At 34.9% G+C, this 17650-nt stretch overlaps 1 pseudogene; it reads left to right on the top strand.

Moving 5' to 3' along the window:
- Positions 1-436: 436 nt before the first annotated feature.
- The window catches only part of LOC112063768 (cerebral cavernous malformations 2 protein-like), an 89106-nt pseudogene continuing 71892 nt past the window's right edge, over positions 437-17650 (top strand).

Raw genomic sequence — 17650 nt, 5'->3', positions numbered from 1 at the left:
TATGGCACAAAAATGCGGACCGACTCAGCAGTTGCGTCCAACTGAGAGAGGTGGCCAGAGCAGTGAGAAACCATGCGGCCAGGGCACCAGTGACCAGAGAGAGGAATCCCCGGAACCGGGAACTGATTCACTGTTAGAAGACTCTCAGGGACGGGAAGGAGCTCTCAGGACGATCTAGAGGTGGCGACGTCCTTTGGAGTCAGTCCGAACTGAGGAGAAAGAAGCAGAAGTGACAGAAAAGAGGACTGAGGATTCCGCCTTCTAACCCCACCGAAGAGGCGGTGGCCAAGGGACTGCAGGCTTGTGTTTTGCTTCATCCACGAGGTGCCTCGTGTTGCACAGAAGTTGTCTTGCTGGGGACAGATGCTCTAATAGCCTGGTCCGTTCCGTGACCCCCTTATCCTTTCATAGGAGTCTTCAAGTGTCAGGTGCCCTAATGGCTTTTAAATGCCTGACCAGTGCCCGCACGATACCAATCGGCCTAGTCCTCAGTTGTAAGGAAGACAGAGGGATCCTCACCTATTCTTGGTGGCAGTTCCTGGGGCAACGTGAGCCGTGGAGCCTTCGGAACACATCAGGGTGTGGCCCTGGCCAGAGTTCCTCCGTTGCTTCCATGGCAGCTTCCCTGTTCACAAAGGGTCCCAAGAAATGAGGAGAGGAGGTGGGGAAAGAGATCCCCCTGGAGATCCCCGTACGGGTCACCAAATGTCATGGTCTGAACCTGGGTTGGAAAATAATTTCTGGACACAAGGCAGAATGTAAAGAGGATAGAATTTATTAGGGGGAAGCGTCGCTGCCAGAACAGCGGGCTGACTTCCTTCTAAATGGTGATGCAACAAAAATACCAGCCCGTCAACACTCGTACAACCCTTGAACAAGCCGCCATCACTTTCCATGGGGCCCACATTCCTCCCTAGATACACCCTGACAGAAACCAGGCAACGGGAACCCAGAGCCCCAAGACGCCCCCACTCAGCAGGAAGCATCCAGAGAGAGTTCCGTCGCCCCTTCTCACAAAAGGGGTTCCCGAATGCCTGAGAGGGAATTAGGCAGTTAGGTAGATATGAGCCGGGTATCCAACAGGGCCAAGGAATTGGCCCTATAAATAAAGAGAGGGGGGAATGTGGTGCTCCAAGGACAATGGTGCTTCAAGGACAAAGGATGACCCTGCCTGAAAAAGTGTCAGCGTTACACACCCCCCACCGGACTTACTCACCCTCCCCACCATGTTGCGATGGCTAGGAAATTCCTGAGCCCACCTGGGTACCACACACCTGGGCAGCGGGACCTGTCCCAAATAAGGAAAGGCATATGCCCTGTCCCACTCCCACCCTATAGAAGGAAGGTATATGTGCCTCGACCAATCAGTAAACGAAATTTTCACCTTGGACCATTCCTTTGTTTTCTGGCTGTAAAAACTGATCAATAGCACATGTTCAGTCTCGACTCTCCCAGACTACTAGGAAGTCATCCCGCTGTTCTGGCAGTGACCCTTCCCTCTAATAAATTCTATCTTCTTTAAAAAAAAAAAAAGAAGAAAAAAAAAAGAATTGCAAATCTTAATTCTATAGTATGGAGGTCCAAATGGAAAGAGGTGTTAAGAGAGAATTTACCAAAGTACAAAAACAAAATGTAAATGAACAAAGAAACAAAACTTAATTTGATTTCAGGGTAAAGAACAGGAATTGCAAGTGAAACTAAGATCAAGTTCTGAACAGAGTTGAAGAAGTGTTGAATTTAGTATATATCATGCAAAACTTAAGACTTCTCCAGCCTTGAAAATATTGTGAATTTTGGTGGAAATTTTGCCCTGGATAATTTTAAATTTTAAAGAGGAATAATTTATAACAACTAGGCTAAAGGTATTCCCAAGGGCAGAATTACATGTTAACTCTGTGCTTAAAAAAGTAGCCTTCTCTTTGGGTGGGATGGTAGCAGAAAATAACTCAAAACAAATCCTTATTGCAAATATAGAGAGACAAAAGAGGATCCTAGGCCTACTTTTCCCCACTTATTACCAAAATATAACAACTAATTAGCTATTTCTCTTGAATATCTGAATTTTTAGATATGCAAATTCAAAAAGGAAGAAAACAAAAAGAACCTTCTAGCTATCACTGAGGATCCCCTGAGCTTTCCCTCCAAACTGATAAGATTCTGTAAAATATCATTAGATAATACATAGCAATCTGGAGCTAACAGAAAAGCTTCTGGTGCTCATGTGAAAATTATAAGATAATATTCATTTGCCTGTAATCATCCACTAAAATGATGCACCAGGGACAGCTGAAAAAATAATATATTCCAGATTGTTTATCTATTTTACTGAAATTATTCCTTTATGTATCATCCAACACACAATCTAACCCCCTGAAAGAGAACTTTATCATCAATTTGTACCAATTCCTCATAAATTCTACTGGAAATAGTTTCTGAAAATAGATAACACTCTAAGGTGTGTTTGATTTGATAATGATTTATGGTAAATATCCCAGTTTGAAAGTCTTTTTATAGTTCCATTTAAGTTCCATTCTTTTTGGAAATTTTTCTTGGGAAAAAAAGGGTGAAACAAATGAAGGGTTGGAGGAGTTAGTTTTGTTGTTTTGGTCATGTGGTTCATCTGTTTTGGTAGTATTTGCTTGTTTTTAAGTGAAATAAATATAGTATCCTGAATTGTCTCTGATTTTTGTGTCCAAAGATCATTGCCTCTTTCATCTGGACACAAGAGAATCTTCATGCAGAGGGACCAGTTATTTACTTAAAAGGTCTTCTCTGGCTTCCCTGGTGGCGCAGTGGTTGAGAGTCCGCCTGCCGATGCAGGGAATACGGGTTCGTGCCCCGGTCCAGGAAGATCCCACATACCGCAGAGTGGCTAGCCCCGTGAGCCATGGCCACTGAGCCTGCACGTCCAGAGCCTGTGTTCCGCAACGGGAGAGGCCACAACAGTGAGAGGCCCGCGTACCGCAAAAAAAAAAAAAAAAAGGTCTTCCCTTCCTTATAAGTAATGCTCTCAGACAAGACAACTGTCCAGTTCTCAGAGCACTACTTATTGAAGAGACTGTCTTTTCTCCATTGTGTATTCTTGCCTCTTTTGTGGTGAATTAGTTGACCATATGTGCATGGGTTTATTTCTGTGCTCTCTATTCTGTTCCACTGACCTATGTGTCTGTTTTTGTGCCACTACAATGCTTTTTTCATTACTGTAGCTTTGTAGTATAGTTTGAAATCTGAGAGGGTGGTACCTCCAGCTCTGTTCTTTTTTCTCAAGATTTCTTTGGCAATTTGGGGTCTTTTGTGGTTCCATATGAATTTTAGGATTATTTGTTCTAGTTCTGTGAAAAATGTGATGGGTGTTTTGACAGAGATTGCATTCAATCTGTAGATTGCTTTGGGTAGTATGGCCATTTTAACAATATTAATTCTTGCAGTCCAAGAGCATGGGCTATCTCTCCACTTCTTTGTATCATCTTCAATTTCCTTCACCAATGTTTTATAGTTTTCAGAGTACAGGTTTTTCACTTGCCTGGTTGAGTTTATTGCTAGGTAAAAATAATTTCTTTTGATGTGATTTTAAACAGGATTTTAAAAAAACTTTCTTTCTGATTGTTCATTATTAGTATGTAGAAAAGCAACAGATTTCTGCATATTAATCCTTTATCCTGCAACTTAACTGAATTCATTTATTAGTTCTAATAGTCTTTGGATGGAGATTTTAGTGTTTTCTATATACAATATCATGTCATCTGCAAGTTTAGGGCTAAATTTAAGACCTGAAACCATAAAATTCCTAGAAGAGAACATAGGCAGAACACTCTGACATAAATGATAGCAATATTTTTTGGATCTCTCTTTAAAGGCAAAAGAAATAAAAGCAAAACAAAAACAAAAACAAAATCCAACAGTAACAACAAAATGAGACCTAGTTACTCTTAAAAGCTTTTGCCCAGCAAAAGAAACATCAAAAAAACAAAAAGACAATCTACAAAGTGGAGAAAATATTTGCAAATGATATGACCTACAAGGGGTTAATATTCAAAATGTATAAACAGTTCATACAACTCAATTTTAAAAAAAAACCACAAAGAACCCAATCAAAAAATGGGCAGAAGACCTAAATAGATATTTTTTCCAAAGAAGACATACAGATGGCTAATGGACACATAAAAACATGCTCACCATAACTAATTATTAGAGAAATGAAAATCAAAAAACAATGAGATATCACTTCACACCTGTCAGAATGACTATTATCAAAAAGTCTACAAATAACAAATGTTGGAGAGGATGTGGAGAAAAGTGATCCCTTGTATACTGTTTGTGGGAATGTAAATTGGTGCATCCACTATGGAATAAGTGAATATCAGCATTCATTTATTTGGAGGTTCCTCAAAAAACTAAAAATAGAACTACCATATGATCCAGGAATTCCACTCCTAGGTATATATCCACAAAAAAGCTAAAACATTAATTCAAAAAGATAATGCTCCCAAATGTTCATAGCAGCACTATTTACTCTAGCTGTGATATGGAAGCAACCCAACTGCTCATCAACAGACGAATGGATAGAGAAGATGTGGTATAGATTGATATACACAATGGAATATTATCCAGGCATAAAAAAGAATAAGATTCTGCTATTTGCAGCAACGTGGATGGACCTAGAGAATATTATGCTTAGTAAAATAAGTCAGAGAAAGACAAATATTGTATGATACCATTCATATGTGGGATCTAAAAAATAATACAAACAAATACATATAGCAAGACAGAACAGGCTTACAGATATAGAAAACAAACTAGTGGTTACAAGTGGGAAGAGGGGAGGAGGAAGGGGAACGTCAGGGGTATGGGACTAAGAGATACAAGGTAGTATGTATAAAATAGATAATCAACAAGGATGTATTTTACAGCACAGGGGATTATAGACATTATTTTGTAATAACATTTAATGGAGTATAATCTGTAAAAATACTGAATCACTATGTTGTATAACTTAAACTGATATATTGTATCAACTATACTTCAATGAAAAAAAGACAACCAATAATGTATATATCACTAAGTCCAATAGGTAGACTTCATTGTCCAACCTGCTTTATTGCAAAGCAGCATTAGCACAGCAGACTACTTCTCTTTAAACATACTCCTTCCTAGTATGTAGGGACAACATAGGCTCCTGGTTTTCCCCTTACCTCTCTTGATGATCCTTTTCTGTCTCTCTTGCCAGTTTTTCTTCCTCTAGACAACTGTCAAGTAATAGAATCCCTCAATTCTTTTATAATTATAGATCTTTTCTCAGGTGATTGATTCTATTTCTTAGGTGTAAATGAGAATTTATAGGCATTTACACACAGTCTTACATTTCCAGTCTTCACTTCTCTTCTGAGTTTTAGGTTTATATATCTAAGTGCATACTCAAAATTTTTGGATGGATGAATCATAGGACCTCAACATACTTTGTTCAAAACAGATGTCAAATAATTACACAACACTTCTTTCCCAAATTACCTTTCTTAATGTTCCCTGTTTCAGCTAATTCTGTCAGAATTCATTTATTCGCTTGAACCAGAAAACTGATAAATGTCATTAACAGCTCCCTTTGCCTCTCCCTCACCTCTTATCCAGTTGTATTGCTTCCCCATTAACATACCTATTTGTCCACTTCTTTCCATTTATATTGACAAAATGTAGTTCTTTTTTTTTTAAAAGAAGTATTCCTTGTTTGATGGCTTGTTTGATTCCTTGTTTAAGTGGCTTTAGCCACTTAATTGGTCACTACACATCCAGTATATCTCCCTTTTACTTCTCCATATAGGAGTTTAAGTGACAGTAAAAAATTAAAATTCAATCTGATGTTTGTCAGTCTTCATTATAAATTTCTTCTCCTCTTCACTCTGTGCTTAGCTCCTGGAAATTTTGATACTGATACTCTACTGCTAATAAATAATCAATATTCGCACATTTTACTATAAATGTTTTGGCAAGATATTAAAACACAGTATATATAGTACACTATGAATATTGTGTATGTGTGTGTGTGTGTGTATCCATGTATACGTACAGGTATAGTTACATCTTCTTAGAGAATTGAGTTCTTTATCATTATGTAAAGTCTTTCTTTATCCCTGACATTATTCCTTGCCCATTTTTGTCTGTCTACTTTGTCTGAAATTAATATAAGTAATCCAGATTTCCTTTGATTAGTGTTAGCAAGGTATATATTTCTCCATCCCTTTCCTTTCAGCCTATCTGTGTCCTTATAGTTAAAGTGGACTTTATTTTTTTTTTTAAGATTTTTTAAGAGGTTTTTCTTTACGTAGACCATTTCTAAAGTCTTTATTGAATTCGCCACAACAGCACTTCCATTCCAGGTTTTGATTTCCCGGCTACAAGGCATGTGGGATCTTAGCTCCCCAACCAGCAATTGAACCCTCATCCCCTGCACTGGAAGTCGATGTCTTAACCACTGGACCGCCAGGGAAGTCCCTAAAGTGGGTGTCTTTTAGACACCACGTAGTTTGATCTTCTTTATTCATTCTGATACTTTTGATCTTTTAATTGGTATATGTGAACCATTCACATATAAAACGATTATTATATATTTGGATTAATATATAGTGTGTTTGTAACTGTTTTATATTTATTGCATTTGTTCTCTGTTCCTTTTCCCTCTCTTTTCATGCCTTTGCTTGTTTTAACTGAGCATTTTATGTGATTGCATTTTATGCCCTTTCTTAGCATATCAATTATACTTCTTTTTGAAATTTTTGTTAGTGATTGCCCTAAAGTTTGAAATGCACAATGTTAATTAAGCTATGTGTCACTTCACATAACACTATACTGTTTCACATGTAGTGTGGATTCTTTGCAACACAGTATTCCAATTTCTCCCCTCCCGTCCCATAAGAGATCGCTGGTATTCACTTCACTTATTCATATGTTATAATCACCCAATACATCGATAATATTTTACTCTAACCAAAATTTATCTTTTAGATCAATTAAGGATTAGTAAAAGATTTTATTTTACTTTTACTTATTCCTTCTCCTATGCGCTTTCATTCTTTATGTAGGTTATAGTTTTTGACCAATCTCATTTTCCTTGTCCCTGAGAAGTTTATAGTGTTTTTTGTTTTTTTGTTTTTTGTTTTTCGGTACGCGGGCCTCTCACTGTTGTGGCCTCTCCCGGCATGTGGGATCTTCCCAGACCGGGGCACAATCCCGCGTCCCCTGCATCGGCAGGCGGACTCTCAACCACTGCGCCACCAGGGAAGCCCTATAGTGTTTGTTTTTAACTTTTTTTTTTTCAGGGCAGTTCTTCTGTCTGAAATTGGATAATTTATTCCATGGTTTAAACTCTGTGTACAATACTTTCTTATATTTCCCTTCATTCCATATTAGCTATGAAAGATTATTTCTGTATTTCATATGTGTGTATTTATATACGTGTGATTATGTGCATAAATGCAGTTGTTTCAGGTTATATTGAGAGCAAGTGTTTGATAAATGAACATTTTACTTGAATGAATTTATATTCAAAATATGGCATAGAATTTGGGTGTACTGCCTTAGCGTTTGTTTACAGCTTTTTACTTATAACATAGAGTTTCCATTTTGTATAAACAAATAAGAGAATATCATTTTGAATGGGTTGATTTTTACCTCAACAAAAGCTAGAGTCATCAGGTAATACTTAGTGTCTGCACCAACAATGTTGAATCTTTTAAAGTCACCTCTATCTTTTCCACTGTAATGTTTTCTGAATGATTCCATATCTTTGCTATTTACCCATGTCACCTATACCTCAGTTATATCCATTTTCAGGGAAAAGCAGTATATATTTGAGACATGGCAAATGCCAGAAAATAAAATAGAATGGTATGAAGTTGTCTACGTTTTTTATTGATATTTTCTCATAGATTTTCACCAATCTTGATTTACAGGATGGATCTTTAGGAGTGAATGTTTCACTGAAATATAGCTTAAATCAATATGATGCTGTCAGAATTGTTCTCATATTTTATAAGTGATGGTATGGCAATAAAAAGCATTTTTTATTGTACTTATAGGTGATGATACCATATAAAAGGTTTCCCCATGAATATTAATTAGTTAGAAGTGATACTGAACGTGAGATCTTTTAGGTGAAAAGTTAAATATTTAACGTGCTTCACACCATATGTGTTTTTGTTGTTTACCTGCAAGAGACTCAGATCCTCCATTAATGCTTCCATTTCTAAGAACATATTGAGATGTTAATATCATATGCAATTTAATATAGTGTTAAATTTAAAAAATAAAATAGTCCAAATAATTTTTTGTGAATGAATTTTAGCAGTAAACATTGTGGGATGAAGCACTTGGAAATCAGCCTTATGGTGCAAGAAACAGTTCAGAATGAAACTGGTCACAGAAAACTGCTTCCTTTCGCTTTGCTTTCCTTTTATTCCTCTTGCTTCTTTCCATCCATACTCCCATGTAAAAGTTGGCACAAGACTAATCATTCATTCATGTATATATTTGTTTATATTTTGGCTAGAAATCAATTTAAAGCATATCTGTTTCAGAGTAAGCATATCAAATTGTTTAACATCACTAACAATTTAGGTGGAAAATCAAATTGCTGAATTTTTCAGTACATAGAAATCTGTTCACTAAATACCAGATTACCTACAAAGTTTAAGTTGTTTTAGGGCAGGTCGTGTTTTATTCTCCAAAGTTATTGACATGGTACTTTTCTCACAGTAGGCATTTAATGGAAAATTTATCTTATTAAGAAATGAATAGAAGAGCTTATTCAGAAGTAAATTAATGTAATAACTTGCATTTCTGATTACATCTTAATTTTTGGTAAGTTGCTCACAATGTTGTAAAGCTAAATAGAATATTGAATATGATCATCCAAGAATTTTCAAATTAATGTACTAGAGGCAATACTATATAAGACAGGGGAAAAAACAGTTAAATGACTATGTCAAGAAAAAACATTAATGTCTAACTTAGAAAATCAGCATCTACATAAATAGCATAAAATTATGCTATACAACGTTTTGGCAGGTCTGAGTCAGGTTAATGGAAGAAGAGACTGATTCCAGCATCTAAGTTGGTCCGTGTTGGGCCATTTTCTGTATCAGGTAGGTCCCATTGTTATGTAGAAAACTAGAAGCTCTCCAGGAAGCAGAAAACAGTGAAGGTTACTGAAGTTACATAGTTCTGTCAGAACTCTTTTCAACATAGATATAGCTCTGCCAGACCGGAATACATTTCTGTGCAGATTTTTCCCATGAAAACTTAGTTTATATCTGCAGTGTGTGATGCAACTGTTTTGTCAGTCTCTGCTTTAGTTTTTGATATTCCACAAGGTCAGATAAATTGAATCATATAGTACGGAACACTTTTAGTCTAGCTCCTTTTATTTTCTACAGTGCTGTTTTTGTTGATTTAGTTGTTTTGTTTCCTTGATATTTTTCTGATTTGTTTTCTTTAGGTTTCTTGGATGCATGAATTTGTATTTTGATGTCTTTTCTTATTTTTGAAAAATTCTCTGCCGTTACTGATTTTGATATTTTTTCAAACCTTACCTTTCTCTTTGCATTCTGGAAATCCAATTATATATGTTAGACAGTTTGATATTGTATTACACCTCTTGGAAACTCTGTTTTATGTATATATATACATATATATGTGTATATATATATATAAAATATAATATATTTTTTCCTTTATCCTGTGTGTTTCAGTGTGGGCCGTTACTATTGGTCTATCTTTGAGTTTACTGATTCTTTCCTCAGCTATGTCTAGTTCACTGATGAGCTCCATGAAGGTATTCTCAATATGTTTTACCATATTTTAAATTTCTTGCTTCTATTTGACTCATTCTTATACTTTTTATGTCTCTACTAAAATCCTCCATCTGTCCATGAATGTTGTCTACCTTTTCCATATAATGTCTAACATATCACTTACAGGTACTTAATTTCCCTACCTGATAGTTCCAACATATATGTCTTATCTGAATCTTGTTCTGTTAAATGATTTGTCTCTTGATATTATTTTCATCATCCATTTTCATATGTCTCATAAATTTTGGATTAAAGCCAACATTGTATATAGTGTAATAGATACTGGGGTAAATAATACTTAATGTCTCACTTGCTGGGCTCTGGTGAGCCAATGCTTGCATCCCGTCTCTTCTTGTTTCTTCCTATACTTCAGCTTAGTTCACTGTTTTTCAACTTTAGCTCTCTGATTTGTTCACAAACATGACTGCCTTTTACGTTACATTACCTAGGTTTGAAACCAAGCAAACCCCAGAAAGGCTTTCTTGGTAACAGACCCCTTTCTGTTTTCCATCTCTGACTTAAAGAAAACACTTCACTATTCTGAACTTTCCCTGAGTTTCAAAAAGTCTGGCCCAAGGATTAATGATTAGAGAAGTGAGAACTTGCAGAGACAAAGAATGGCAGGGCTGGGAGTGGGGTTGGGGGCTGCAGGAGAATTGGTAACAATTTAAACAATAGATCAGCCATATAGCATTGTCACAGGACCTTTACTTCCTCTGTGAAGGCCATAGGTAACAATGTCTGATGCACATTCCTAAATTGTTTTCACAGAAACAAGACTCCCACCAGATGGAAACTGCTGATTACAAGCTTGTAGACCCCAGATGGGTTAGAACAAGAAAGTTGATGACTGAGTTTCCCATAACATCTCCCTGTTACTCACCATCCACAAATCAGTGACCCTCTGCCTCACACTGTCTTTAAAAAACTTTTCCTGAAAGCCACTGAGAAGTTCAAGCCTGCCTATTCTCCATGCTTGGCACCCTGCAATAAATGCTGTACTTTTCTTCACCACAACCCCAGTGTCAGTAGATTGGCTTTGCTATGGATCTGGTGAGCAGACCCAAGTTAGTCTGGGTAATAGGTTTTCTCATTGTTCCTGCAGGAATATGTACATTTATATCATATATCTATATTTCTATCTATCTACCTATCATCTATCTATTTATATAATCATGTTAATTTTTACCATCTTTTTAATTTAACTGAATATTTTACTAATCTGATTTTCCTGTATTGTTTCTGTCAGAAGGTATCATATGTAGAATATATCACTCTGTAGCAGAGTGCTTGGCGTGATTTAATTATCATTACTAAAGAGAAAACATTTTTTATCAATGTGTATAATATTTTATCATTTATTTTGGTCCCACAGATATTTCAGCCATTTCTATTCAAAAACAGACTTGCATAACGTAATAAAAGGAACAGAACACAATAAAATGGAGTCCAAAGAAGACAATATCCAAGGTCTGTTTACACTAATGTTTTATGAAATTTATGAGTTGGCTTTGTCTTTTTATGTTTGATGGGTAGACTAGTGAAAGCTAGAAACTTCAATGTCTACATAGAATAAAATCTGTTTAAGCCAACTGAATATTTGCTCTTTTTTTGCTCATATATTTTTCTGTAAAAATTTAAAAAAATACATACCATTTCTTATCATGTTGATAACATTATTTATACTATTTAGTAGTAGTTATGATCTAATCAACTTTATATTTTAAACAATGGCAGCACTGAATCAATCCATCAATTCAGTCATATCTAAGAAATAGGCTCATCTGTTCCATGTAAAAAACTGCCAACTGTAAAAAAAAACTTTAGTGTAAAAACTGTTAAGACTTTTAAACTTCAAAAGAGTTATTTAATTAAATTTCTCTGCTTGGCCATGACCTTGCCTACATTCCTTGTCTCTTTAATGCATTTTACTATGCAGCAAAACAAAAAATGATAAGGAGCAATAAAAATGTTCTCAGAATAATAAAAATGAAGACTCCACTCAATACATAATTACTGAGTATCGATTACTCTGCATACCCCACATTTTATAAAAGTATAAGCCATTTTTTCTTGATAAAATAGAAAAAAATGCTCTTAATAAAAATGAATGTTGATTTTTATAAATGCCTACTAGAGGATATTTTTAGAAAGTCTGGAAGGTGTCTCCTGAAAAGGTGATACCTGAAACAAATTATGAGTTCACACTAACATGATATTGTTAAATTAAAAAAATTGTTAATCACTGGAAGATAGCAAAACATGTTCAACCTTATTAAAGACAATTGTTTGTATATTTCTCTTCTCTGTATTCTTTAATTAACATCTGTGTCTTCCAGAGAAAGTGACAATTAGCTCTCTATAATTTTGTGGAAATCATTTAGGTTAATTACTATTAAACACATTTCAGTAGTCTTTTCAGATAGTTAGACAATGGCATCCATTTAATACAAGCACTTAGTCCTAACTGAAATAATTTTTTGATAATATTAACTTATCACTACATTTAATTTGGAGAAATATTCATTGCACATGAGATAATAAGCAAGAGCAAGAATGTAATAGCTTTAAAACTTTAACTTTTTGAAAAAATGTTGACATATTCCCAAATTTTCTCCCATTGTGAATCACTTGTTCTTTTCATTGATAATATCTTTGAGAGAAATTTAATTAGGAAATTTAAGTATCTAGGAATTAGGGATGAAAAATGTCATCTTTAAAAATATATAGGATTTTGCTCAAATCTCTATGGAAATTTCCACAGTTGTGTGTAGAGTTAGGTAACATATGAAATAGGAATAATCCTTTTAGCTTAAAACCTAAGTAATGGCTAAAAATGAAAACAACCACAAACAGAAAGACAACCTACAGAATGGGATAAATCATTTGCAAACAATACAACTGACAAAGGATTAACCTCCAAAATACACAAACAGCTCATACAGCTCAATATCAAAAAACAAACAACCCAATGGACAAAAATGGGCAAAAGATCTAAAAAGACATTTTTCCAAAGAAGACATACAGATGGCCAAAAGGCACATGAAAAGGTGTTCAACGTTGCTAATTATTAGAGAAATGCAAATCAAAACTACATTGGGGTATCACTTCACACAAGTCAGAATGGCCAACATCAAAAACTCTACAAACAATAAATGCTGTAGAGGGTGTGGAGAAAAAGAAACACTCTTACACTGTTGATGGGAATGTAAATTGGTACAGCCACTATGGAAAACAGTATGGGGGTTCCTTAAAAAAACTAAAAATAGAGCTACTACATGATCCTGCAATCCCACTCCTGGGCATATACCTGGAAAAAAAACATAATTCAAAAAGATACACGCACTCCAATGTTCATAGTAGCAAAATTTACAATAGCCAAGATATGGAAGCAACCTAAGTGTCCATCTATGATGAATGGATAAAGAAGATATACAATGGAATATTACTCAGCCATAGAAAAAGAATGAAATAATGTCATTTGCAGCAACATGGATGGACCTAGAGATTATCATACTAAGTGAAATAAGCCAGGCAGACAAAGACAAATATCACATGAGATCACTTATATGTGGAATCTAAACAAATGAATTTATTTACAAAACAGAAATAGACTCACAGACATAGAAAACAAACTTATGGTTATGAAACGGGAAGAGGAGGAGTGATAAATTAGGAGTTTGCGATTAAAATATACTGTATATAAAATAGATAACCAAAAAGACCCACTGTATAGCACAGGGAACTATACCTAATATCTTGTAATAACCTACCATGAAAAAGAATATAAAGATACAATATATATATTTTTATATATATGTATAACTGAATCACTTTGCTGTATACCTGAAACAAACACAACACTGTAAATCAACTATATTTCAATAAAAATTTAAAAAATAAACACAAAGAAATAAAAACAGAACTGCAGCCAAGTATCCTAATCTAGTTCACAAATATCTTGTTCTGGAAATTGTACACAAAAATTCTCCAGGATTGATAGGACGAGTTGAGATAATGTTCGGATCAAGCAAGAATTTGATCATGTAAACTCAGCATGTAATGACGAAATATTTAGGTTTTCTTCTGTATATAATATGGATTCTTTGAAGAATTTTAAAGAAAATTTTTTTCTGCTTCATGCTTGAGAAATACCACTGTGGTTGCTATATGGATCATGGACTGTGAGGGAGGGGAAGATAGCAATAAAGACAGGAAGGAACATTAGGGAAAGTTTAATAGAGTGATTGATGGTGGTATTTAGACTCTCAATGGAGACAGATATATTGCCAGATTTAGACATACTTTAAAATTAGAGCCAATAAGACAAGAAAATTGGCCTGTATTTGAGACTAAAAAAATATGAGTTTAGTATGATGCCTCATTTCTGTTTTGGTCTGAGAAACAAGCAACGTTGTGGCATTATTTACTGAAATGGAAATATCTTAAGAAGCAGCAGAACTGGGGGTGGAAGTTTCAGTAGGAGGATGTTAATAATTAAGTTTTTGCACAAAGTAGCTCTGACATGTTTTTCAAATGTCCAAATGGAAGTGTCCAGTAGGCACTTGGATATATGAGGTTTATGCTCAATGGAAAATTCTAGGAGGAACATAAAATGAGCATATAGATTATACTTCAAGTTATGAAAACTGACAAGAGATTACATAGAGATGGGATATGATGGAGAAGATATCTAAGGTACTCCAGAAATTAGAGGTCTTATAGAAATATTACTCAAATGACACTGATAAATAGTGGCCAGTATGTTAGCAGGATAGTAGAAATAACTAGAGTCCTCTCAAAGACACATCTGCACCCTCATGTTCATTGCATTGTTCTTGGCTCACTATAGCCAAGACATGGAAACAACATAAGTGTTCATCTACAGATGAATGGATAAACCAAATGTGATATATATATATTACATAAATATATAAATATAAATAATATTCCATCATTATTCACCAATAAAAAAGGAAATCCTGACATTTATGACAATATGGATGAAACTGGAAAACATTATGCTAAAATGAGAAAAGTCAGAGAAAGGCAAATACTGTATAATATCACTTACATGCAGAATGTTTAAAAAAAAAAAAAAAAAAGGTGAAACTCAAAGAAACAAAGAGTAGCATGGTGGTTGCCAGAGACTGGGGGAGTGGAGGAAATGGGGACACATTAGTCAAACATACAGATTTCATTTGTAAGGTGAATAAGGTCTGAGGATCTAATGTACAACATGGTGATTATAGTAAATAACACTGTACTGTATACTTGAAATTTGCTGAGAGAGTAGATCTTATGTGTTCTCATCACACACACACACACACACACACACACACACACACACACAAAAGGTTAGCTATATGTGGTAATTAACTTGACTGTGGTAATCATTTCACAATGTGTATGCATATCAAATCATCACGTTGTACATCTTAAATATACACAATTTTTATTTGTCAGCCATACCTCAATAAAGTCAGAAAAAAAAGGAATTCTAGACAATTTGTAAATGATCGAATGTGGCTGTGTTCCAATACAACTTTATTTATGGGCACTGAATTTAGAATTTTTAAAAAATAAAGAATTAAAAACAACTGCATTGCCTTTAAACGTAGATGTTAATGACATCATATTTTATATATCTATTGGATATATAATTTAATGTGTGAAGCATAATTCTATACTTTTGTTTCATTCATCCATTCTGCTTTTTAAAATTACTTTTTTAAAAATTATTCTTCTTCAAATTTAAAATATAGATTTACTAGTCTCACATTCATTTACTTTCAACAAAATTTTATTGAGTGCCTGTAAAGCATAATGAGGCCTAGAGTTAAACAATAAGATTTAAAGATGATAATTATATATTTTTTTATCTCAAGTAGCTCACAAGTTTGCCAGGGATGGAGATGATATAGGTTGCACAATAAAATAAAATGGGTAACATCCCTGAAAAGGGAACATCTGATTCTGTGTAACAGTTAAAATTTAGTTCTATTTTGAAGGGTAGATAGACTTTTTTAAGAAAGTCATCTGACAACAGCTATTCTTAGATACTCATAGAAACTGTATGTACACAGGGATGGGCAACACCAAGATAATGAATGTACAGTATTTCTAATAATAAGGTGTGTTATGGAGCAGGAGTGTTGTGTTGAAATTAAAATCAGTGATGCAGCCAAACTCAGAAGAGATTTCAGCAGAAATTTGGTTTTGCCCCTTAGTCACATGGTCCCATTTATCACTTGAGAGGCATGTTGTTAGCAATTAGTTGTAACAGTCACTAAGTTATACATGGTTACAAATAATTTACCTTTAGTTTTGTTGTTCCTTATAAATTAAAAATGGCTGTATTATTGTAATTTGAATACTGTTATACAACAAAAAAGCCTTAACTTATATTTCACAACTTAATAAATGATTTCATATACTTTTGTCAGTTTGATCAATATTTTTTTCTTGTTCATCTGAATTTGGGACAAGAGGAACAAGCACTTCTCCCAGTGTTTCTTTCATATGAAGCTAATTTTTTTTACAAAAAGAGACAGGAGGAAGAAGGGAAGAAGGGAGAGAGGGAGGAGGGGAAAGAAAAGAAGGAAAGGAAGGAAGGAACATAGGAAAGAAGGAAGGAAGAAGGGAGGGAGGGAGAGAGGAAAGAAATAAAAATAAATTTCATTGTATGAGTATCGCATAATTTGTTTATCCATTCATCCATGCATGAACACTTTGGTTGTCACAACAGGAATCAAATTAAGAAAATATAGAATCCTAAAGTATTTACTCTATAGAACATCGCTTCCCCAGCTGTGAGGCATACTATGCCTTTCTAACCACCTGTACAGTCTCTTTGAAGGATACAACATTTGTAACAACACATTGAGTAAAGCTAAAACCATAATTTTCTTTGATGCCAAGAGACATATTTGGTCCATTGAGAGATATCACTAAATCTTACCTGCTGTTTACTAATGAGTATATTATTAAGTAGCTCACATAACTCACAAATCATTTCCTTTCACTAGACATAACTTTGAAAATTGTCAAACCTGTAACTTGTAGCATTCTTTCCCCTGTTTATCTTTGGAAATCACAGATGACTGTTAACAGGAATTGCACAAATATGGCTAATTCTTCTCTTTTTTTTATCATATGCCTTAATTTTTATATCCTCTCCAATGTCTTAAAGCTTTTTTTTTCAATATCTCCCCTAGCAGCTTATTCATCAAGTGACACAACAACATAAATAATCTGAAGTACACCTCAGGATCATGATGGAAAACTGAAAACGTCATGCCTTGACAAGGATTCTGAGCTGTGTAAATTTGATTGTGGTCAATAAGGGAAGGACTTACTTTTGAACAAGTGAAGGAATGAAAAAGGGTATGGATGTTTCTTCAATCCATATGAGACAAAAAGATGCAAGTTTCAAACCAAAAGTAGCCATTTTTCTTGCTAAACTCAAAACCGCAGGATTTACATTCTCAGACATATTCACCCTTAGTCCATCCAATTCTTATAATTATTAATTCATTATTAATTCATTAATCAATCTTAGAATACCATCTATTGACTTGCCTTCCCATTCCCCACCTTACATTACTGTTTCTTATTCCCTCTTTTGATGAACAAGCCTACCTCAAGAAACAAGAAAAATCTCAAATAAACAATCTAACCTTACACCTAAAAGAACTAGAGGGCTTCCCTGGTGGCGCAGTGGTTGCGCGTCCGCCTGCCAATGCAGGGGAACCGGGTTCGTGCCCGGGTCTGGGAGGATCCCACATGCCACGGAGCGGCTGGGCCCG

This window comes from Physeter macrocephalus, chromosome 10 (genome assembly GCF_002837175.3).
Source record: "Physeter macrocephalus isolate SW-GA chromosome 10, ASM283717v5, whole genome shotgun sequence".
NCBI classification, from domain to species: domain Eukaryota; kingdom Metazoa; phylum Chordata; class Mammalia; order Artiodactyla; family Physeteridae; genus Physeter; species Physeter macrocephalus.
Note: the sequence above shows the minus strand (reverse complement) of the source record. Positions and strands in the feature narration are given on the sequence as shown.